General features: G+C 37.7%; 1 protein-coding gene across 15 annotated transcripts in view; it reads left to right on the top strand.

Moving 5' to 3' along the window:
• The window catches only part of R3HDM1 (R3H domain containing 1), a 205,662-nt gene that overhangs the window by 50,452 nt on the left and 130,418 nt on the right, over positions 1-24,792 (top strand). The window contains exon 1 of one of the 15 annotated variants that reach the window (XM_058715443.1): positions 1,159-1,177. The exons of 13 other annotated variants lie outside the window; for them this stretch is intronic. The gene's annotated coding sequence lies outside the window, so the exon portion shown is untranslated. Of the gene's footprint in view, positions 1-1,158; positions 1,178-5,014; positions 5,194-24,792 lie in introns of those variants that run through there. One more of the 15 variants, XM_058715438.1, reaches the window with a different exon arrangement.

The raw sequence follows: 24,792 nt of genomic DNA, 5'->3' as shown, positions 1-24,792 counted from the left end.
GTCATGAAAGACAATGCCCTTTACCATGCCCTTTACTTTCTGGTATCCAGACTTGTGTAAGAAGCAAAAATCAAGTACTAGCCTGAGTATTCCAAAACAAATATCCAAGTTCCTGACTTTGACATAAATGGTTACTGCTTTTATCAAAGGATACAAATGATTTTTTCTCAGATGAAATCTTTGTTACTTATGAGAAACATAGATTCAAGGCAGCTTTTCTTAAAAACTGTAATAAAGGCTCTTGTTATGAAACAGATGGACAAACTAAAATGCAGAATAATGAAAGAACCCACTTTAACTGTGGCTAAAAAATTAAAATGAGTATTTCTACTAGTCAGAAAGATAGGGATAAATCCATTTGTAAACATGGATGATAATGTTTCACATGATTCTATTTGTCTTTGAGCTTTGGAAAATTTTAGGACATAAATTCAAGTAATTCTGAGTTAGTGAAAAATCACAATTAAAAATATTTTAAACTATATAGTTTTTTTAAAAAAAATTTATTTTTATTTATGTTGAGAGAGAGAGAGAGAGAGAGAGAGAAAGTGCACACACAAGCGGAGGAGGGGTGGAGAGGAGAGAAAGAATCCCAAGCAGGCTCTGCACCATCTGCGCAGAGCCTGACGCAGGGCTCAAACTCACAAACTGTGAGATCATGACCTGAGCTGAGATCAAGAGTAGGATGCTTAAATGACTGCGCCACCCAGGCACCACTAAACTATATAGTTTTATTACCATTAAGTAAGTTCTGAAGGGAAAGAACATACACAGAAAATGAACCTTTCATTTAGGAACAAACTACAACTAGCTAATTAGACACAGAACCTTCAATATTTCTTTTGGATACTACACCATTAATTACCATTAATGATACTATTATCATTAATTAGTAAGTCAGCTTTGTATCCTGTAAGTGTTCAACACAAATAAATAGTGAAACAGATTTAGAAAGGTTTCTTACAATGTCTTAAAAATGTGCTTAAAATAGGCCAACAAGGTCAGGTAACGAAGGAAACTTTCAAGAATAAATCCTCAGTAAAAGAAATGAATTAATGAATTTAATTTTTTGCTTGCAGCTCAAGTTTCATACTGTACTTCTTAGAATGCTCAACATCCTCTGCAAAGACTGAAGCACAGTGACTCTACTAACATCTTGTTTAACTGTAGTTAGAAGGTAAAAACCTAATTCCCAACTGAATTATAGGAACTAGGGCAACTATGGGACTAATAACAGAAATTTAATTGTCTAGATCTAATCACTGACATTCCTGATAAACTTTAACTTTTTGTTGCCTTAGCTCTTACATGCCTTTTTAAATACTTGACCTTTAAAGGTGAAAACATTTGAGCCTAATTCTCTTACATACTTCCTAAAACATTCTAAAGAGGAAGAGCAAATGATTACCATAAACAAGAGACATCTTAGGGGTAACTAATCTTTTATAAAGTTAACATTTTCTTAAAAGTATAAAATCAGTATTTGCAACCAGTAATGTAATAACAGATTCTTATAAAGATCAAGAATATATGACAAAATCCTATTGGATGAAAGACTGCTACTGAGCAAGTTATTCTTCAATTTCTGATAATCTTTAATTATAAAGAGGAAAGGTATGTTTACAACCTGCAAACTCTACCTTAACTAAGTGACCAAATTTAACATCACCAGTAACAGGACAAGCTAACATTATATTCCTCCTGATGTAATATGGGACAAAACAAACAAACCAAAAAACACCTATGCAATATTCCTCTGAAAATATTTCATCTGAATCTAATCGTGAGGAAACAATCAGACAAATTTACACTGTGAATCACTCTACAAGACAGCCAACTTGAACCCTTCATATATCAGTATTAGGAAGAAAAATAAGCAAAATTATGTAAGACTAGAGGGATGTGATAACAAATATAAGTGTTATATTTGATTAGATTCTGGATTTTCTTTTTAAGATTAAAAAACAATTTTTTTTTTAATTTAGAGAGAGAGCATAGGGGAGAGGGACAGAGAATCTCAAGCAGGTTCCATGCTCAGTGCTGAGCCCAATGTGGGGCTCGATCCCACAACCCTGGGTGGGTCATGACCTGACCCGAAATCAAGAGTCAGACACTCAACCGCCTAAGCCACCCAGGCACTGATGAATTCTGGATTTTCCAAAAAGCTATAGAGGATATTCACAAACAGGGCGGGGTGGGGGGAGTCAACTGTACAGTTAGTACATGAGATAAAATTTTATCAACATTATAATTTGGGGGTATGATAAAAATACATTAGCCAGAGAGATAGGAGCAAGAAAATGTGGCAAAATATTAAGAACCAATAAAGCCAGAAATCTATTTGGACATTCATCATACTATCTTTAAATTTTCTGGTATAACCTTTTCCAGCAGTCTTCCTCCCTTTTTTCTTTTTGAGGTAAAGTCTTAATCTACTGTTACTTCTTTTTTTATATGGAATTTGACACATCTTCTAAACTGTGACAGTACATTTATTAGGATTATATATATTTTCACAATTGTACAAAAGGGAGGCAGGGAGACTATCATAAGGCTATAACCTATTAACAAATATAGCACAGTTTCTTTTGAAAACTCTGTAATTTGAAGTAAAAATACCTCACTTTGAAGTATTAAAAAAATAAGATGCAAAAGACATTATCCTACTAAGGGAGGGTTCTTTCCACTATTCCATGCTAAAGAATGTGGGTTTCTACACCTCTCCACTCTCCAACACACTCCTTGTGCTGAGTAAGCTAGCCTTTCCAAGTCGTATTCTGTGATAGCCCAGGTGACCACAAGATGACCTAGATATTTGAACCCTGGAAATTTCCTCATTTTCTTAAGATTCTGCTACTTTTACTGAAAATGAAACCACAGCAACATGAAAAGAAATTCATTTCCTGTGATCTATTTTTCTTTTTTAAGCCAGAAGAGCCCCTGTAGTAAAAACACTTATTTCCAATAATTGTCAGTAAACAACAAAAGTACAAAATTCCTGAATCTTGGCTTGGTTAAGACACTTCTATTTATATTATACATCTTTAGTAAAATGTTTCTTTGATTTATGAAATAATTAATAGAATTTTACAATTGGAACAGACCTCAGGAGCACTCTTACCTAGTCCACACCTCGTGTTATAGTTCAGGAAACTAAAGCTCAGAAATGAAGTGACATTATGATTGCCTGTCTTACTGTTAACTGGACAGTAGTCAGCATAAACTAATCAATTAGATGCTATAATAAGTTTCTATCATATATTACTTACAAATGGCCCAACATTAATGTGGCCTAAGTTGTTGCCTTGTTTGCTCTCAGTGGTCCTGATAAATTGCAAAGGTGGATAATATAAACACAAAGGGATTATGTCCCTCATGGGATGGATTCCTTTCATTTTGTGAACCATGAAGTTCACTCCTTGAATACTTTTCTGTGTCCTGTCTTAATGAGGCTCCAGTTGTCTTATTACTTACATTTAGATGCCATGTAGCATTTTTAACAATGCTAAACCTGAGATTTCCTCCCCCAAAGTGAAACTACTTTATGACTTAAGTGTTTCCTGACCAATTAATACATATGTGCAGTTACATTATAAAAATATGTAATATATAACATATATTGAGTGTTTCAGTAATGATCACCTAAGATTAAAGTTAATACACTTTTATTTGCTGCCATTATCAGAAAAATATGGGAAATGTAGTATGCCAGGTAGTAAGCAGTGTGTAAATATTAATTTAATTAAACCTTATGACAATAACCGTAAAGGAGGATGTTATCCCTATTTTCAAGTTGAAAAGTCATGGTAAAAATTGTGCACTGGGGAAATAGGTATTTTGAGAAACTTTTAGTAAATTAACATGAAACTTCTCAGTCAAGAATCACTGATAAATTAGCTGCTTTTATCACCTTTGTCATTTGAATAGTCAGGGAAGGTTTTGTGGACTTAAATCTATTATTAAGTCTATTTATAGGGCTGAAATAGAGCCTATTTTTGAAAAAGCAATAACATTTTCAAGTTAAAAAGTCAGTGACTTTTGTTTTGCTGTTTGCTAAGCTGATAAATAGTGCACTGCTGATCTCTTAGGCTGTAGGGCATATCAACTCTTGACTTTTAACCTTTTGGTATGCAGTTTTCTTCCGATTGTAAAGGTAATGAGCCTTGTCTCGTAGGATCTTTACAAGATTCCTGTATATTGCATAGGATGGAAAACAGCCATGTGCTTCATACTGGGTATGAATCATAGAAATAAGTGGTTAGAATTTTAAAAACACACTTGTCTACTTATTTGATGTTTTAACCAGCAGATACAATTGCTTTTATGTTTTCTTCATTTTATTTTGTGTGTCTGCTAGTTATTGACTGTTAAGATTTTTTTTTTATTTGGTTTCAGTTGATTCCTTTTCTTTTAAGTCTGCCACTTGAGCTCATCTAGACAGCAAGCATCTGACACAAGGCAGGATTGTTCTCTGATCTCTGTTCTTTGCTGTCTCCATCTGTTGGTGTGAAGAAGTAATGCTCTTGCCAGAATAAGCAAGCTCATTTCAATTTTAGCAAAAACAAATGAACAAATAAGGAATTATGCTCTTAATGCATTTTCTTTGTGACAATTAAGTCAGCTTGAAGATGTAAAACTATCATGGGATGTCAGCTTTTGTAGGCAGATTGTATTTTATACACTTTGTGTTAGTGATACTAAAAGTGTCAAAGAGAGTTATTAAAAAGCTGATATATTAACTATGCATAGATTCTTTACATTTTGTTTTTAGGGAAACAAATACGGTTATCTAAACTTGTTTCATCTGTGAGGTCAGGAATCTGCAAAAAATTTTCAGAGCGAGAAATCTCAAAAATCCTGACAGTCTTTGCACATTCACAGTTTCATGGGCTTTTGCATCATTGCTTCTGAATTGCTAATGAAGAGCTCGATATAGCTTCTGATACTCTGGGTGGTGACTGGCTAGAGTGTTACTGACATCACAACATACAGCTGTTGACTTTCTATTGTCTCTGAGTCCTCGGCAAGTGCTTTAGACTGCACTAGCAGTGCTCTCCCAATGCCTGGCTAATCAGCTGGCTGTGTGTGCGGTGAGCTCTGTAGAGGAGCAATGCAGAGCGTCAGTTTACAGATACTATGGAAAGTATATCTTCATTCACTCTGTATGATGAAGCAAACACCAATACAATGAAGGTATGTATGTGACTCTTCATTTATTTGCTAAATGTGTACAAAAGGTAATCAAATATATGAAGAATTTTTCACGTTCACTTAGTACCATAATTTTGCTAGAGGCATGTGTGATAAAATCCTTATTACCATGTCCAAAATGAGAGCATGTCTTAAAATGATTTTTGCTTATTTTTGCAAAGATAGATTTGTGTAGGTTGATAGAGTGAGTTATAGGAATCATTTACTTCTTAGCTGTCATACAAGTTTCTCCTCCCCTACCCCTAAAATTTGTGGTAACTCTTTGTACTGTATTGATTGAACACTTTACCTGTGTGCTTCTTGTTATTAGTGTATAGCAGAACAAATTGTCAGTTGGAGAAATGATTTCTCTTTCAGGTTCATCTTAAATAGACATGCTGTATGGCTTGTTGAATCTTAAAAATTTCATTGTGGAACAAATGCAGTGTAGATGAGACTCTTTTGGAAATTAAGAAACTAAGAACCTTAACTTTCAGAGCTGATGTTAATTTTTTGTACCCTTTTTGGAGGGAAGAGGTAGAATAATTTTTAAAGTACTAATAACAGAGCAAAATCTAGATCTAGTCATTGCTGTGATTAGCATAATCGTATCATTGCAAAAGCAAATGCTAATAAAACTGTAATTTTTAAGAGTGATCTTATTTTTCATCATACTGTCTAAAAGATCTTGACATTTACCTTGGTATTTTATGATTCTTGGAAACAGGATCTCATCACATAGGTGATACTGAATTACTAAAATATGTCTATTAGTGTGTAAAACTGGAACGTTTGAAAGGTTTTTCAGAGTTTGGCTTGCTTTCAACCTGAAATTAGCCACATTTTACCAGTATATGGATAGAATTGCTGTGATATTTTCAGCACCCCCATAGTATGAAAATTATTTTAATCTTGAGAAATAATTCTTCTCTTTTAAGAGGAAACAGAAGGAAAATCACTAAATGGCTTATTATCCAGTGCTGAATATCATTACTTTTCTTTCTTTGGTTTCTTTCTCATTCCCAACTGTGTCAGTAATTAGTATGTTGAAAATATTAATAGCTGTTATTAAAATTAGGGTCTTTTATCAGATACATTATTTCAACCTAATGTCAGGAGAATTTCATCATTTTCTCTTTTAAGCTTCAGGGTTTCTTTTAAGTTTCATGTTGAAAAGTAGAAAAAAAAATTAAATAGCACATACTCTGAATTCTTGCCTACAACTGCTTTTATCCATCTTTTGTTACATTCCACTTTTCTTTCATATCTTACCTCTTTATTATTTTTTTTTCTTTAGGTTTCTGGTTGCATCTCTCTGTCTCCACCTGCCACCCCACCCGTGTGTGTGTGTGTGTGTGTGTGTGTGTGTGTGTGTGACTTTCTGAATGTTTGTCTCTTCTTTTCTTCCTCTTTCCTTCCCCCAGCCTGTTGGTCTCTTCCACTTTGTCTCTGTCTCTTACCATTTCTGTCCATCTCTGTCTGGTGTCTCCGGGTCTCTCTCCCTCTGACTCAGTCAGTCTCTCTGCCTCTCTCTTTCCTTTTCCATTCATCTGACTCTCCCTTTCCCTGGTGTCTCCCTCTCTGTTTTTGTCTCCTTCTCCCTGTCTGTGTATCTCCCTCTCTGTCTTTCTCTGTCTATCCCTTCTCCCTTTCTGTTGGTCTCTCTGTCTGTCTTTCCCTCTCCCTTTGTCTCAGGTTCTCAACGTGCCCCTTCCAGTATCTTTCTATCTATCCTGTCCCCTACCCCTTCCTTCTTCCTCTCTTACCTTCCTTTTACTCTTCTGTGCCTTGCCTTCTCCCTGCCTCTCTGACCCAATTTGTATTTCTCCTGGTCTCCCTGACTGCCCTGCTCTCTTGTCTTTTTGCCTCCCTCCCCTTTCTCTCTCCACATTTTGCTCATTTTTCCATCCTATCCTCAGGTCTTTCTGTCTTTCCTGTCCAAGCTTTATTCACACACATACACTTCAAATTTTCATTGTCAAACAGTTTTTCAGTTTTCAGTGGAACCAGATCTGCACTTGACTTTATTTTTTATTTTTTGGTTAATTCATGGCAGTTACTAGTTGGAATTTAATTAGTTGAATTAAACTCTTTGCTTTCTCAAAGACATTAATGGGTAAATAATTAAATGTATTTTAAGTAAACAGATTTTACCATTTGCTCAATTTGTTTTAATTTTTAGAAACTTATGTTTTAGGCCTTATAATACGTAGATTGAAATGATCACATGTTGAAATTATCATTTAAAATGTTTTGTCTTCCAAAGATACACATTTACACTGTCAAAGGGAATTCTTTTTCTCTTAAGTGGTTTTTCTTTTAATTTTTCAAGATTTTTGGAAAGCAGACTTAAAATTTTTACTTTTTAAAATAAGATAATATTTCACTTCATAGCTGTGTTTCAGGTTATTATAAACTTGTATTTTTTTTATACCTGTATGGCTTTTGATACCATTCTGCATTTTCCAAATGTGTTAAATTGGACATATGTTGGGATTTTTTTTTCATTTTTTTAACTTTTTACTTTGAAATAATTATAGATTTACAGGAAGCAGCAAAAATAGTACAGAGAGGTCCCATGTGTGTTTTAAAGATTTGATGTTTTCCTTAATTTTTTTTATATCTCATGTCTCGGTTATTTAAAATAATCTGGGTGGTGGGGTGCCTAGGTGGCTCAGTTGGTTAAGCATCTGACTTCGGCCTCAGTCATGATCTCAGTGTTCCCGAGTTGAAGCCCCATGTTGGGCTCTGTGCCGACACCTCAGAGCCTGGAGCCTGTTTCATATTCTATGTCTCCCTCTCTTTCTCTGCCCCTCCCCCACTCATGCTTTGTCTCTCTCTCTCTCAAAAATAAATAAACATTTTAAAAATTTTTAAATATTCGGGGGGCACCTCGGTGACTCATTTAAACATCAGACTTCAGCTCAGTTCATGATCTCACAGATTGTGGGTTCGGGCCCCATCTTGGGCTGTGCTGACAGCTCAGAGCCTGCTTCGGATTCTGTGTCTCCCTCTGTCTCTCCCCCTCCCCCACTCAGGCTCGGTCTCTGTCTTTCTCTCTCTGTATCTCTCTCTCAAATGAACATTAAAAAAAATTTTTTTTAATATTCTGAAGAACAGAAATTCACTTAACGTTTACCTAAGTTTACATAGTCACAAACCTAGCAACTGTCATCATATTGTGTTTACTTTGTTTTGTAAAGCAAATTAAAAAAGCAATTTGATGAAGACATTGTGTATCTTAAAATAGCACTGTAGTTTTGTGATAACTAGCATAGAACTATCAGGGAAGAAAATGAAATTCACAGTTAACAAGTTATATATGTTTAAGAAGCCAAGAAAGATATGTAAGATGAAAATCTTTTCAGAGCAGAGTTAAATGTCGTTTTCACATATATCCCTCCTATGAAATTACGTTGCACTTGTTGTTTATACATTCTTTGATTCCTGCCCTACTGTATAATTGTCTCTGCTGTATAATCAGACTCCTGGTCCCGTGGGCCATGGGGTGGTGGTGAAATAGGACCAAAAAGTCATTGTCTCTGTAAACCTTCTCATCACACCTTTCTGGCTGACCAACTTTTTTTCTGCCTGATACAGATTATCTTTAATGGAATTAATACAGTGGTTTTTAATTTTTCAGACTAAGTTCCTCTAAGCCATAGAATTCCACACATGTGCTTTAGTAACTAGGGGAAAGCATGAAGCCCAGTTGATGTATCTTGATGTAACCTCACCTCACTTGACCAAAGCAGGTTTGGGGGGGAGGGGAAGTGTGTGTGTGTGTGCGCGTGAGCGCGCGCGCGTGTGTGTGTATATATATATACATATTTCATACTTTATGTACAACATGCATATAAAAATGTTACATTTAAAATACAAAACAAGAGTTGCTAACTAGGATTCACGTATATGCTTCTGAGAACCAAGAAATCCTGAAAACCACAAGCAAAAATGTCTGTGAACATACACATGTTTGAGTGCTGCATTTCTGCAGAAAAGATCCTTAGATTTAATGGGATTTTCAAGAAGATCCTTTCATGGTTAAAAATAATTAAGAATTGCTGCTTTATGGTGTCTATAAATTTACTCAGTCTATTCTGTGGATTTAACATTTTCTCTTTTTCCCTTTATTTTCAAATGCTTAGGAGGGTGTATGTTTTCCTCCTTTAACATCAGGTACTTCCATAAAAACATATGTAGTTTTATAAAGTAGTTTGAACATATGCAGTGACTGATTACCAAGCACACCTAATGCCAGACTGTTATATGGGATCACCAGAGAGAGAGCTTCTTTTCATAGGTAGAAAATGAACACCAAAATAATTGAGGACTGCATGCCCCCACTGAGCTTCCAATGAGACAGTTGTAAAGAAAGCAAGAAATGTATTAAGAATTAATAACTACTAAAACAATTCAGCGTGGTAGACATAGCTAGGAAATAATGAAAGTCATTAAAAAATCAGATCTGAAATTTATTAGACTCTAAATTTCTTCACTTTGTGCAAAGCCATAGGCGTTTGAACCAATTAAATTGGACAGAACCTTAGGTGTTTTAAAGAGAAGTTTTATCTGCTCATTCTCCTAGTTCAGTGTATAGTGTTGGATTCTGGAGACCATGAAGGTCTCAGCAGTGTTCACTCATGCCTCATAGCATCCTCAAGCTGTAAAAGTGTTTGCACTTTGTTGTACACATCCTTTTGTAGAGTAGGAAGGTGGATGAGGGCAACTGAAAGACAACACCTGTTCTACCTCCAGCTGTTTTTAAGCTATTTTTACTTAGCATGAAATGCTCTTTGACCAAAAGAAAAAAGATTTTTGAGCTTCCTTCTGCCACCCCCTCCCCAACATAATCCCTAGGTGCTTTCTTGAAAGAGGCTTGTGATCCTTTGTTAGAAAGAATGTGGTTGGCAATTCAAGAAGTGAAGGGTGGCACATTAGTGGTTATAAAGCAGAATGTCTGCCAATTGTAACCTAAATTAAAATCCTATAAAGGAAATATTTTTGTCATTAAGAAAGAAATGGGTTATGTTAGACCTGCTGATTCAAATGCTAGAAACAATATGAAGTTTCATATGTGGACAAAATACATTAAACCGTTGAAGAACCTTTGGGTGGATTAGAAAAACGTGCCAGAAGCCCAGCATGTGTTTTACTAAGACTCTTTGATGACAGAGTTTAATACTTTAAAGGCCTTCAAAGAAGTTTCACTGTGATCCTATGATAACAAATGCTAGTCAGGGGTAAAAAGTACATGGAGGTAAATTAGTTATATTAGTGATACAGAGAAAAAAAAATCAAGTAAAATAGCATTTTGAAGGAGTAAAGGGAACACCACATCAGAGTTTAGCTACAATACCACAAAGACTAAAGGTTTCTTACAGTATACCCTAGCACTTGCCATAGTCTGTGTAAAGTATATACATTCTCAGTGATGGCATTAAGAATGATTGAATAAAGATAAACTGGGCTTGTGCTCAAGATGATGTTCACTTTTATTCATGAACTATAAACTACAAATATGCTATGAACCCAGCACAAAATACATTAGTAAGGAATGTAGTAAATGGGACTAGACATTGCAAAAGGTTGGTAATGGCGGTGACTTCTAATACCAGCTAACCCAGAGTTAGGCCTAACTTCACAGATTAAGGGCACGATCCCCCACAAATCTACTCTCACTTCAGACACCAGGCCACCCTCACTTCTGACCAGCTGGCTACAAATTTGAAGGTTCCTGTTACCCCCTCGGGATTAATAATTGACTATAACATTTTACAGAACTCAGGAAAGTGCTGTACTTAAAATTAGTTTTATTGTAAAGGACACAGTCTGTGCCAAACAAAGGAAAGACACATAACACAAGATCTAGGAGGGTCCCAGATGCAAAGCTTCCCTTGCCCCCTCTCTGTGGAGTTAGGATGTGTTATCCTCCCGTACAGTGATATGTGACAATATGCAGAAGCTCACGCAAGCTTCAGCATTCAGAGTTTTCATTGCAGTTGGCGTTACATAGGCATGACAGATTGAACCATTGGTCATGCAGTTAAACTCAAACTCCAACCCCATTCTTCCCTTCTAAGAGGTCATATGATATCACATAGCTCAAAATCCCAACTTGCTAATAACCTGGTTGGCTAGTCTTTCTGTTGTGACCTGTCCTCATCCTGGGTCATTCATTAGCATAAACTACTTAGGGGCCTACCAGGAGTCACCTCATTAGCATAAACTATCAGAACTATCTCATCCTCATTATCTGTGCCCAGTTTTCAGGAATCTAAACCTTTAAATGTTGTTTATTTCCCAAAGTATGATCAGATGGTAAGACCAGTCTTTTTTTCTCTGTAGTCTTTAGAAGAGATTTTATGTGCCAAGAGAGGTTATTACAACCTGATCTGTTTCGATCCTACATTTAACAAAACACGTAAGTAGGGAGCTCCCAGTTTAATCCTGGACTGTGTGATAGGTTTAGAATTCAGGCAAAATACATTTTATCCTTGCTAGTAAGTTAATAAAGCTTTCAGGTATAGAGTTACATTAATGGCCCTCACTTTATTGCATTGTCTCTTGCCTTCCTCTCCTAATGTCTAAATGCCTTTAGAATCTCGCCAGGTTACCCCATGATTCTCCAAGGTAGCTCCTGGGAGCTCATGAACAGCCCTTTTATACTCTTCAAATTTTGCCCTCCTCTGGCCCACTGCCACTTTTGCTGGTGCTTGCTGTAAATTTGCTCATGTCCCTGCCCAAGATTCCATCTCTTAGAGCATCCAACATTAGTCTTCAAGGTACCATATTCCCTAGAATCTTCTGTGCTGGGCTTCATCACCCGGGCACTGTAAGCTGTTTGTCTCCCACTTCTCTGCTGCTTTGGTTCACTAATGAAAACGTTCTCTTCAGCTTCTGCTTTGGCTCAAACTAGGACCCCTGCTATGTAAAGATATGTGTAGAGTTATTTTAGTATGCCAGTTTTCCTAATTTCTAACTTTCTGTGTTTTGATTTGGCATTATTAGGCTTCTTAAGCACTGTGCCACACAGTGATGCAAAGTTAGAGCTGGAATGGCTGAGAAAGGACATTTAGCCTGGACTGTAGCCAGGGTGCACCTGAGCTATCTCGTTTAAATCACAGGACACCTGGGTGGCTCAGTTGGTTAAGCATCTGACTTCAGGTCAGATCACAATCTCACTGTTCCTGAGTTTGAGCCCCACGAGGGGCTCTGGGCACACAGCTCAGAGCCTGGAGCCTGCTTCAGATTCTGTGTCTCTTTCTCTCTGCCCAACCCCCATGCTCTCTCGCTCGCGCGCTCTCTCTCTCTCTGTCTGTCTCTCAAAAATAAGTAAACATTAAAACAAAATTTTTTTAATTTTTTAAAAATCACTCCCTTTACACTGACCTCAGTTACAGAATTATAGAAACCCGCCAGGCTTGTAGTCTCCCCAAGAACTGTGCCCAAACAGTTCTGGATATTGGTGTTAGCCTTAAAATGAGCCTCCCGTTAGGGACTCACTCCAGTATTTGTCCTCACCCACTCTTCTGCCCAGCTCCCACAGCCATCCCAACTTCCTGACTTCTAACAAGTAATGTTCTTTAAATTAGAAAAAGGGTTTATTAGATATGAATTCCCTCAGTTTCCTGTCCCATTCCATTCAGGTTCTGAGGACAGTGAATACTTTCAGGGTTTATCCCTATACTTGTGCTTCTGACTCCATGTCTTCATTTCTTTCCACTTTAGATTTTCCTTCTCATTCTTAACCTTTATTTTCCTCTTAAACCTCCAGCTTCTCCCCCTCCCTTCTTTGCTAGCTACTCTTTGGCCTATGCACTCTCCATCCTGACAGTGTTGTACTAACTTTGTGTCTTTTGCTAACTTTGTTGCCAAATCTGGTAGAATTTTTTTTTTTTTTTTAGTTTATTTATTCTGACAGCATGTGGGAGGAGAGGCAGAGAGAGAGAGAGAGAGAGAGAGAGAGAGAGAGAATCCTAAGCAGGCTCATGCCATCAGCACAGAGCCCGACCCAGGACTCAATCCCACAAATTGTGAGATCATGACCTGAGCTGAGGTTGGACGCTTAACCAAATGAGCCACCCAGGTGCCCCCAAATCTGGTAGACTTTTTGTTTACTCTGCCTCCCTGCTCCTCTCTCTAGGGTTTGTTGTTCCCTAGGGATTCCCAAGTCCACTTCTTACCCTGCTTGATGGTTTCTTAGCATCTTCATCTATAATGATAATTCAAAGCCTCCATCTATACAATGATTCTACTCAAACAGCATCAGCCCTGCCTCCTCTCCTTAGCTCCAGGTCAACCAACTTCCTGTTAGATTTCTCCTCCTAAATGTCCCAAAGGCACCCTAAACTTACTGCATGCATAACTGAAATTGTTCTGCACCAAATCCTTTTTTTCCCCTTATTTTTTGCCTGTGTTTGGGTAGCAAGCACCACCTACATCTTCATTGTGTCCTGACTATTCCAGCTATCGCAGCCCTAATCTTTTTTCGGACCATCTCTGTATCTAGTTGACTTCCCCCAAGTAGTTACTTTCTGTTATAGTAATTTCTTCATTTCTAGAGGTAGTATATATAGGTAATGTCTAATAGCAAGGCCTCTGGAACCAGACTATCTGATTTGAAATTTCTAACTCTGCCACTTAAAAGTCTTATAACCTTGGACAAGCCGATTATTCTTTCTCAGCTTCAGTTTCCTCACTTGTAAAATTGGGATAATAAGAGCACCAATCTGATAGCGTTGTGAGAGTTAAATTAATTAATTAATACATTGAAAGCTTTGGGAATACTGCTTTGTAAATAATAATAGGTATTTAAGAGCTTGCTGTTAATACTAATTTTAAAGTATATATCACAATCAGTAATTATCTTATTGACTTTGTCCCTGCAGTAGCACATAAGCATGTCTGCCAAGTTCACTGCTATATCCTTATCAATCAGAGCGCTTTGCACATAGTGTCTAATCAAAAGATGAGAATCAATGAATGAAATCTTTTTCTCATTTTCAGCCTTCATCTCTCAATCTTTTGTCTATGCTCTAGTCACTTCCCACCACAATTTATACAACATTTTACATGCTAGAACAGAGTCCATCTACAATTGTAACTGAAATAGTTCTCTGTGGCTTCTCTTAAAATGAGTTCCTCTATTATTCAGGCTTTCTTTCCCTCATGAGATGAAGAGTAAACTTCTAATCTTGACTTTAAATATATCCACCCTTTGATGGTATTCTCCTGTTTGTTTTTACAACATGTTTTAATGAAAAATGTCAAGACCAAAAAAAGGAGCATTATAGCAAACATTGAGGACTTCTCAAAATTAGCAATGCTAACCTTTTGTTGTATTTTCTACAGATTTTTTTTTTTAAGAACTAGAATCATAAAGACACGATCGAAGTCCCTTTTCTGTCTCACCTAAAACCTTTTTTCCTTTCCCTCCCCAGAGACAATTAGTAACTTGAAATAAATGTGTACCTTTGCCATCAATGCTTGTGTGATTTTTAAATTTTTACATAAGTTGCATTGTATTGTAGAGATCATCCTGCTTTTTCACTAAACGTTCTAACACTCATTCTTAGAGACTTATGTTGATAGAGATTTATTTACTTCATTTTAATTGTTGATCATATTGTGCAGTAGGAGTGTACTACAATTCATATGCTTTTAAAAATCAGTTTGTCTATTGGCACACATTTGGTTTTTCCCATTCTTTGCTTTTAAAATTTTTTAAAAAATTTTTGTTTATTTATTTTGGACATGGAGAGAGAGACAGAGAGCATGAATAGGGGAGGGGCAGAGAGAGACTGAGAGAGAGAGAGACAGAATCTGAAGCAGGCTCTAGGCTCTGAGCTGTTAGCACAGAGCCTAATGTGGGGCTTGAACTCAAAGACCGTGAGATCATGACCTGAGCCCAAGTTGGACGCTCAGCCAACTGAGCCACCCAGGCGCCCCTATTCTTTGCTTTTAAATGAAACAATTCAGTGGGTGTTTTTGTACATGGCTACTTATGTAAGTGTATGCATTTCCTTAGTGTGTAGATCTAGAAGTGTTAGGCTGTAAGATATGTAGAATTTAAACTTCATCACAAATTGTCTCATGCCCTTACCACCTCTACATATATTTTTTTGTTTTCTTCAACCTCAGTTTATGTACTCTGTTTCCATTAAATGGGCTTCTTTTTCCTGTCTTCTCCATTTCTCCGCTCAGAATGCAACATGTTCATGTAACACCTTAATTCTCTGTATCACTTCTTCTCTAAAAGTAAGTTGTTGAAATAGAGATTGGAAGATGGCGGCGTAGGAGGACACTGGGATCACCGCGTCCTGCTGATCGCTTAGATTCCACCCACATCTGCCTAAATAACCCAGAAAACCGCCAGAAGATGAGCAGAAGGGACTCTCCAGAGCCAAGTGTAGACAAGAGTCCCACGGAGGAGGGTAGGAAGGGCAGAGAGGCAGTGTGCACTACACAGACTGGCAGGAAGGAGCCGGGGCAGTGGAGGGGCAGCCCGTCCAGCAAGGCAGAGCCCCCGACCCCGAGTCTCGCTTGCAAAAGCAGAGGAGCCGGACTGCGTGAGTTCCACAGCCAGCGGGACTTAACATCTAGAATGTTAAAAGTAAACAGCTCTGCTCGGAGAGCGGGAGGGAGAGAGGACACTGGGAGGGAGAGGTGTTGAGCCCCGGAAGACAGCTCAGCTCAGCGGGGAACAAAGGCACTGGCCAGTGTCATCTCCCTCTCCCATCCCCCAGCCGAAATCCCAAAGGGAACCAGTTCCCATCACTGAACTTGCTTGCACCGCGCAAACACCCAGTGCTGTGCTTCTGTGGATCCATCCCTCCAATGGACTACGTGCCTCCCTCCCGGTGCTGCAGGACTCCTTCCACAGGGGACCACCAATGGCAAAGCGAGCTAAGCCTGCCCCTCCCACCCCTGTGCACCTTGCAGATCCACCCCAGCTAATTCGCCCTTGGCCACATCCCATCAAAGCAGCACCACAAGCCTGGCAGTGTGCAAGTAGCCCAGACAGGGACCACACCACTCCACAGTGAGTCCTGCCCCTGGGAGAGGGGACAATAAGGTACACACCAGTCTGACTGTGGCCCCAGCGGTGAGCTGGGGACAGACATCAGCTCTGAGTGCGGCCCCGCCCACCAATACAAGTTACTCCGGACAGCACAGGGGAAGTGCCCTGCAGTTTGGAGCCACCCCAGGGACTACACAAAATGACAAAACGGAAGAATTCTCAAAAGAAACTCCAGGAAGTAGCGACAGCTAACAAATTGATCAAAAACGATTTAAGCAATATAATGGAACAAGAATTTAGAATAATAGTCATAAAACTAATCACTGGGCTTAAAAAAGTATAGAGGACAGCAGAGAATCTATTGCTATAGATATCAAGGGACCAAGAAACAGTCAAGAGGAGCTAAAAAATGCTGTAAATGAGGTGCAAAATAAAATGGAGGCGACCACAGCTTCGATTCAAGAGGCAGAGGAGAGAATAGGTGAATTAGAAGATAAGATTATGGAAAAAGAGGAAGCTGAGAAAAAGATAACAAAATCCAGGAGTATGAGGGGAGAATTAGAGAACTAAGTGATGCAATCAAACGTAACAATATTTGTATCATAGGAATTCCAGAAGAGGAAGAGAGAGAGAAAGGGGCTGAAGGTGTACTTGAAGAAATAATAGCTGAGACCTTCCCTGATCTGGGGAAGGAAAAAGGCATTGAAATCCAAGAGGCACAGAGAACTCCCTTCAGACGTAAGTTGAATCGATCTTCTGCACGAACTATCATAGTGAAACTGGCAAAATACAAGGATAAAGAGAAAATTTTGAAGGCAGCTAGGGATAAACAGGCTCTAACCTACAAAGGGAGACCTGTAAGACTAGCGGCAGACCTATCTGCTGAAACTTGACAGGCTCGAAAGGAATGGCAGGAAATCTTCAATGTCATAAACAGAAAAAATATGCAGCCGAGAATTCTTTATCCAGCAAGTCTGTCATTCAGAATAGAAGGAGAGATAAAGGTCTTCCCAAACAAAAACTGAAAGAATTCATCACCACTAAACCAGCCCTACAAGAGATCCTAAGGGGGATCCTGTGAGACAAAGTACCAGAGACACCACTGCAAGCATGAAACCTACAGACATCCAATGACTCTAAACCCATATCTTTCAGTAATAACACTGAATGTAAATGGACTCAATGCTCCAACCAAAAGACATAGGGTATCAGAATGGATAAAAAAAACAAGACCCATCTATTTGCTGTCTACAAGAGATTCATTTTAGACCTGAGAACACCTTCAGATTGAAAATGAGGGGATGGAGAACTATCTACCATGCTACTGGAAGTCAAAAGAAAGCTGGAGTAGCCATACTTCTATCAAACAAACTAGACTTTAAAGGCTGTAACAAGAGATGAAGAAGGGCATTATATAATAATTACAGGGTCTATCCATCAGGAAGAGCTAACAATTGTGTGCTGAATACGGGAGCCCCCAAATATATAAAACAATCACAAACATAAGCAACCTTATTGATAAGAATGTGGTAATTGCAGGGGACTTTAACACCCCACTCACAGCAATGGATAGATCATCTAGACACACGGTCAATAAAGAAACAAGGGCCCTGAATGATACATTGGATCAGATGGACTTGACAGATATATTTAGAACTCTGCATCCCAAAGCAACAGAATATACTTTCTTCTCGAGTGCACATGGAACATTCTCCAAGATAGATCACATACTGGGTCACAAACCAGCCCTTCATAAGTATACAAGAATTGAGATCATACCATGCACACTTTGAGACCACAATGCTATCAAACTTGAAATCAACCACAGGAAAAAGTCTGGAAAACCTCCAAAAGCATGGGGGTTAAAGAGCACCCTACTAAAGAATGGGTCAACCAGGCAATTAGAGAAGACATTAAAAAATATATGGAAACAAACGAAAATGAAAATACAACAATCCAAACGGTTTGGGATGCAGTGAAGGCAGTCCTGAGAGGAAAATACGTTGCCATCCAGGCCTATCTCAAAAAACAAGAAAAGTCCCAAATACAAAATCTATCAGCACACCTAAAGGAAATAGAAGCAGAACAGCAAAGAGACCCCAAACCCAGCAGAAGAAGAGAAATAATAAAGATCAGAGCAGAAATAAACAATATAGAATCTAAAAAAACTGTAGAGCAGATCCATGAAACCAAGAGTTGGTTTTTTGAAAAGATAAACAAAATTAATAAACCTCTAGCCAGGCTTCTCAAAAAGAAAAGGGAGAGGACCCAAATAGATAATATCATGAATGAAAATGGAATTATTACAACCAATCCCTCAGAGATACAAACAATTATCAGGGAATACTATAAAAAACTATATGCCAACAAACTGGACAACCTGGAAGAAATGGACAAATTCCTAAGCACCCACACACTTCCAAAACTCAAACAGGAAGAAATAGAAAACTTGAACAGTCTCATAACCAGTGAAGAAATTGAATCAGTTATCAAAAATCTTCCACAAATAAAAGTCCAGGACTAAATGGCTTCCCTGGGGAATTCTAGCAGACATTTAAAGCAGAGATAATACGTATCCTTCTCAAGCTGTTACAAAAAATAGAAAGGGAAGGAAAACTTCCAGACTCATTCTATGAACCCAGCATTACTTTGATTCCCAAACCAGACAGAGACCCAGCAAAACAAGAGAACTACAGGCCAATATCCCTGATGTATATGGATGCAAAAATTCTCAATAAGATACTAGCAAATTGACTTCAACAGCATATAAAAAGAATTATTCACCATGATCAAGTGAGATTCATTCCTGGGCTGCAGGGCTGTTTCAACATTCGCAAATCAATCAATCAATGTGATACATCACATTAATAAAAGAAAAGATAAGAACCTTATGATCCTGTTAATCGATGCAGAAAAAGCATTTGACAAAATTCAGCATCCTTTCTTAATAAAAACCCTCAAGAAAGTCAGGATAGAAGGAACATACTTAAACATCATAAAAGCCATTTATGAAAAGCCCATAGTGAAATGGATGAGGAAAAACAGAGCTTTCCCCCTGAGATCAGGAACACGACAGGGATGTCCACTCTCACCGCTGTTGTTTAACATAGTGTTGGAAGTGCTAGCATCAGCAATCAGACAACAAAAGGAAATCAAAGGCATCAAAATTGGCAAAGATGAAATCAAGCTTTCATTTTTTGCAGATGACATGATATTATACCTGGAAAACCCAATAGACTCCACCAAAAGTCTGCTACAACTGATACATGAATTCAGCAAAGTCGCAGGATGCAAAATCAATGTACAGAAATCAGTTGCATTCTTATACACTAATAATGAAGCAACAGAAAGACAAATAAACTGATCCCATTCACAATTGCCCCCAAAATCATAAAATACCTAGGAATAAACCTGACCAAAGATGTAAAAGATCTGTATGCTGAAAACTCTAGAAAGCTTATGAAGGAAATTGAAGAAGATATAAAGAAATGGAAAAACATTCCGTGCTCATGGATTGGAAGAATAAATATTTTTAAAATGTCACTACTACCCAAAGCTACCTACACGTTCAATGCAATCCCAATCAAAATTGCACCAGCATTCTTCTTGAAGCTAGAGCAAGCAATCCTAAAATTTGTATGGAACCACAAAAGACCCCACATAGCCAAAGTAATATTGAAGAAGACCAAAGCAGGAGGCATTACAACCCCAGACTTTATTTTCTCTTACAAAGCTGTAATCATGAAGACAGCATGCTGTTGGCACAAAAACAGACACATAGACCATTGGGATAGAATAGAAACTCCAGAATTGGACCCACAAAAGTATGGCCAACTAATCTTTGACAAGGAGGAAAGAATATCCAATGGAAAAAGACAGTCTCTTTAACAAATGGTGCTGACAGAACTGGACAGCAACATGCAGAAGAATGAAACTAGACCACTTTGTTACACCATTCACAAAAATAAACTCAAAATGGATAAAGGACCTGAATGTGAGACAGGAAACTATCAAAACCCTAGAGGAGAAGGCAGGAAAAAACCTCTCTGACCTCAGCCGCAGCAGTTTCTTACTTGACACATCTCCAAAGGCAAGAGAATTAAAAGCGAAAATGAACTCTTGGGACCTCATGAAGATAAAAAGCTTCTGCACTGCAAAGGAAACAATCAACAAAACTAAAAGCAACCAACAGAATGGGAAAAGATATTTGTAAATGACATATCGGACAAAGGGCTAGTATCCAAAATGTATAAAGAACTCACCAATCTCCACACCCGAAAAACAAATAATCCAGTGAAGAAACGGGCAGAAAACATGAGTAGACACTTCTCTAAAGAAGACATCCAGATGGCCAACAGGCACATGAAAAGATGCTCGACGTCACTTCTCATCAGGGAAATACAAATCAAAACCACACTCAGATACCACCTCATGCCAGTCAGAGTGGCTAAAATGAGCAAATCAAGAGACTGTAAATGCTGGCAAGGATGTGGAGAAACAGGAACCCTCTTGCACTGTTGGGAATGCACACTGGTGCAGCCGCCCTGGCAAACAGTGTGGAGGTTCCTCAAAAAATTAAAAATAAATCTACCATATGACCCAGCAATAGCACTGCTAGGAATTTACTCAAGGGATACAGGAGTGCTGATGCATAGGGGCACTTGTACCCCAGTGTTTACAGCAGCACTTTCAACAATAGCCAAATTATGGAAAGAGCCTAAATGTCCATCAACTGATGAATGGATAAAGAAGTTGTGGTTTATATATACGATGGAATACTACTTGACAATGAGAAAGAATGAAATATGGCCTTTTGTAGCAACTGGATGGACCTGGAGAGTGTTATGCTAAGTGAAATAAGTCATACACAGAAAGACAGATACCATATGTTTTCACTCTTATGTGGATCCTGAGAAACTAAGCAGAAGACCATGGGGGAGGGGAAGGAAAAAAAAAAGAAAGGGAGGCAGCCCAACCATGGGAGACTCTTAAAAAACTGAGAACACTCAGGGTTGATGGGGGGTGGGTATTGAGGAGGGCACCTGTTGGGATGAGCGCTGGGTGCTGTATGGATACCAATTTGACAATAAATTTCATATTAAAAAAGAAAAGAAAAGTAATTTGTCTCATAGTCTTGTAGCACTCAACTGATAAGTTATTTGTGCCCATTCTTCCACTTACCAAAAGTCTCTTCCCTTCTCTAAATACCATCTTAAAATCATTTTATGTATTTGTTGATAAATGTCATTGCTAACCACCTCTCTTGGGTTTCACAGACTCCTTTAGGTCAAGGTAGTTCTCCTTTGTTCTTTTAAAACATAGCTAATACTTATTGCAGCTTTGTTGCCTTTTGTGGTTCCTCACTAAATTTTTGTATGTTAGTAACTGTTTATAAATCACTTAGACATTTAGCATTTTGAAATGTTGGTGCTTATATTCTTGTTCGAGTGACTATGAGAATGTGGATTTACATTCTTTCCAAGTACAGCATAAACTGTTTTCCTTGTCTTTCTCACTAGAGGCCTTTAACCAATTGGTTGTGTTGATTGCTAACCTTAGGAGAAGAAGCTGATGTGCATTGGTCTTGTTTTCATAAATGTGCCTGCCTGGTTACATGTTTTACCCTACAGGAAGAAATACAGCATTGTGTTCATCTAATGAAATGACAATTAATAACCAGATAGTCTTAACAGAGGGAAGATGCAGTGTACTTTGCCAAATTCTATTTCAGATAACTTCAGTAATGTTATTCTTTTTTTTCCCCTCAGTATCCAAGGGGAGAGTACTTAATTTTTACCTGTAGGAGCCAGATTTCTTCAACACAAAAACAACTGATTTTTTGATATTTTGTTAACCTAGAGTAAACTGATTTTTTTCGTTGCGTAAAAGTAAAGTTTTTTGGGTTTTTTTTATGCCTAACTTTTCAGTTCTTTTGTGCTGTCAAACCAAATGTTAGGGCCTAGGCATAAATAAAGTATGCTTTGAATTAACAGTATCAGTTTTGCATTTTGTTGCTGAAAATTCTATCTGAAATTTTCACTAGAGAAACTCCACTTTCATGGATTGCATAGTCTGTATTTTCGAATGTTGATTCTAATTCCGCCCTGCTTTGTCTCCTTGGAGAAGAAGACAAACATAACTGTGCTTATTTATCATTTGGAAACTACTAGGCTTCACATTGTTTCTTAACCACAAACTGAATCCTTATTGCCAACCAGGTTTGCATGGCTTGATACTTAAGTTTACAAGAGATAGAGAAATGAAGAGAAACTGGATGATTACTTGGCAGTTATGATAATTCAGTCGTGATTAGCTTTACTGACCATTAATATGAAGTTAATAATGCTGTCTTCCTGTGCATCAAAGAACAATACATATCCTATCCATGTGAAAAGAATTTTTACTTTTTGCATTGAACACAATATTAAGGAGTTAGTACATAAGTACTCTTGAAATGTAGGTGCTCTAAAAACACAAATTGTCATTCCTCTTGGTACATATGTATGATAATAGAGCATTGTGGGTTAGAGCCTGGAGTGGTGCACCTGATTCATATCCTTGCCCCCATGCTTACTAGCTGGGTGACCTTGGACAAATCCCTTAATCCTTTCTGTGCCTTAGTTTTCTAACCTGTAAAACAGAGATAATAATAGGACCTACTTGGAATTGTTGTGAGCTCAAAATTTACTAATTGAAAGGTAGTAGAATAGTACCTGGCATATGGTAAGCTATATATTAGTGTTTGTTATGGGTGGTAATTATTTGTTTTTCTTTTGTAGATTGCCTGTTCCCCATTTCTCTTTTTTTTTCTTTTGATTTATAAAAACATCTTTACTTTATAGACTTTGATACTTTTGTGTTAGAAATAGTTATTTTATCATTTGTCTTTTAGTCTTTGTTATACTTTGTCATACCAAAATATTAAAACTTTATTGTAAGTTTGTTAATATTTCTTTGATAGCTTCTAGATTTTTTATGTCATGCTTGGTAAGCGCCCCCCTTCCCAATAATTATAAAAATAGTTCTTATTTTTCCTTGTACTTTATGGTTTCTTTTATTAGGTTACAATCTTTAATTTTACCTTTGATTCCCTTTTGCTTATGGTGCCAGGTAGGTGCCAACCTTTGTATATGCTTCTGAAGATTTTATATATACAGACATTTATCTTTTTTGGCTACCTGGGAGCACAGAAATTGTATAGAATCAGATCTCTGACTTGGTTCTAATAACTTGTTAGCAATTGCTGTAATGTTTATTCAAAGTTGACTATGAATTTAGAGTACATATATCCATCTCTTAGATTGAAACAGATTCTTGAGACATTCAATTTGCAAATATCAGTAACAGTAGATACTCAGATGTATGTGCTTAATAAATACCAACATTTTGCTAACTTTCTGTAAGTTGCCTTTCAGTTGGAGAAACTTGACAAACTCATGTATGTTTTTAAGTCACTTTCACTTACTGTATAACAATGTATTACATTAAGGTGGTACATTTAATTGACTGCTAATTGCATTGGCAGAGATACCATATCCCTATCTTGTAGATCCTATACTTGACCTTACATGCCCATACAGACTCCAGAAGCCATACAGCCCTGCAGAAGTGTAGGTATTGTGCCAAGATAAAACAGTTTTGGTTTTAGTGAATACCAGAAAGCTGGAGTATCTCTTTTATCTGAAGATTTGGAGAAGAAAAACATTTTATTTAAAACAGAAGCATTAGTATTCAGAGAAGAATGGAGAATTTTGTAATTTTTTTTAATGTGTATTTATTTTAGAGAGAGAGACAGAGTACAAGCGGGGGAGGGGCAGAGAGAGAGGGAAACACAGAATCCAAAGCAGGCTCCAGGGTCTGAGCTGTCACCACAGAGCCTGACACAGGGCTCGAACCCAGGAGCTGTTAGCTCACGACCTGAGCTGAAGTCTGAAGCTTAACCAATGGCACCTGAAGAATTTTGTGAATTTTTAATGTTAAATTAGAAGGCTAAAAATGAGAGCCCCTTGAGGCTATGCATCCAGGCAAGCACTTCCCTTCTCAGGTATACACACATCCACGCAAACTAGTGTTCTCCTCTTTTGACCTTTGTAGGGTATATGCATAGGAAAACTTGAGGTATACAAAGCCACTAATGGGCCTCCTTTCAATCTGCTATCATGGAGGGTACAGCCAGCACACAGCAAACTCAGCCTCAGCCAACTGCTGACTTAGAATGATTCTAACCATGGAAAAGAGCTGATATTTTGGAGTGCCCACCTGTTGGAGAGGGTGTAGTAGATGCTTTACGTTTAAAACATTTATTCTTCCCAATAAGTTTATGAGCTAAATACACTGTTTCCCACTTCATAGCTCAGAAAATTATGGCTCACAAAGATTAGTAATTTACCAAAGTCATAATTGGCAGATCTGGGATTTAAACTCTGGTGTAATGCTAGTGCACTTGATAATTATCTCTTTCCCAGGAAATAGTAACTGGTCATTTTGGTTCAGAATCATTTATGTAATTTATCAAGGGGTGTGGAATATTGACAATTATTGGTCACACACATTCGTTGTGTGACTTTGGACAAGTCACT

This window comes from Neofelis nebulosa, chromosome 2, assembly GCF_028018385.1.
Source record: "Neofelis nebulosa isolate mNeoNeb1 chromosome 2, mNeoNeb1.pri, whole genome shotgun sequence".
NCBI classification, from domain to species: Eukaryota; Metazoa; Chordata; class Mammalia; order Carnivora; family Felidae; genus Neofelis; species Neofelis nebulosa.
The sequence above is the reverse complement of the archived record's forward strand: the minus strand, read 5'-3'. Positions and strand labels throughout refer to the sequence as shown.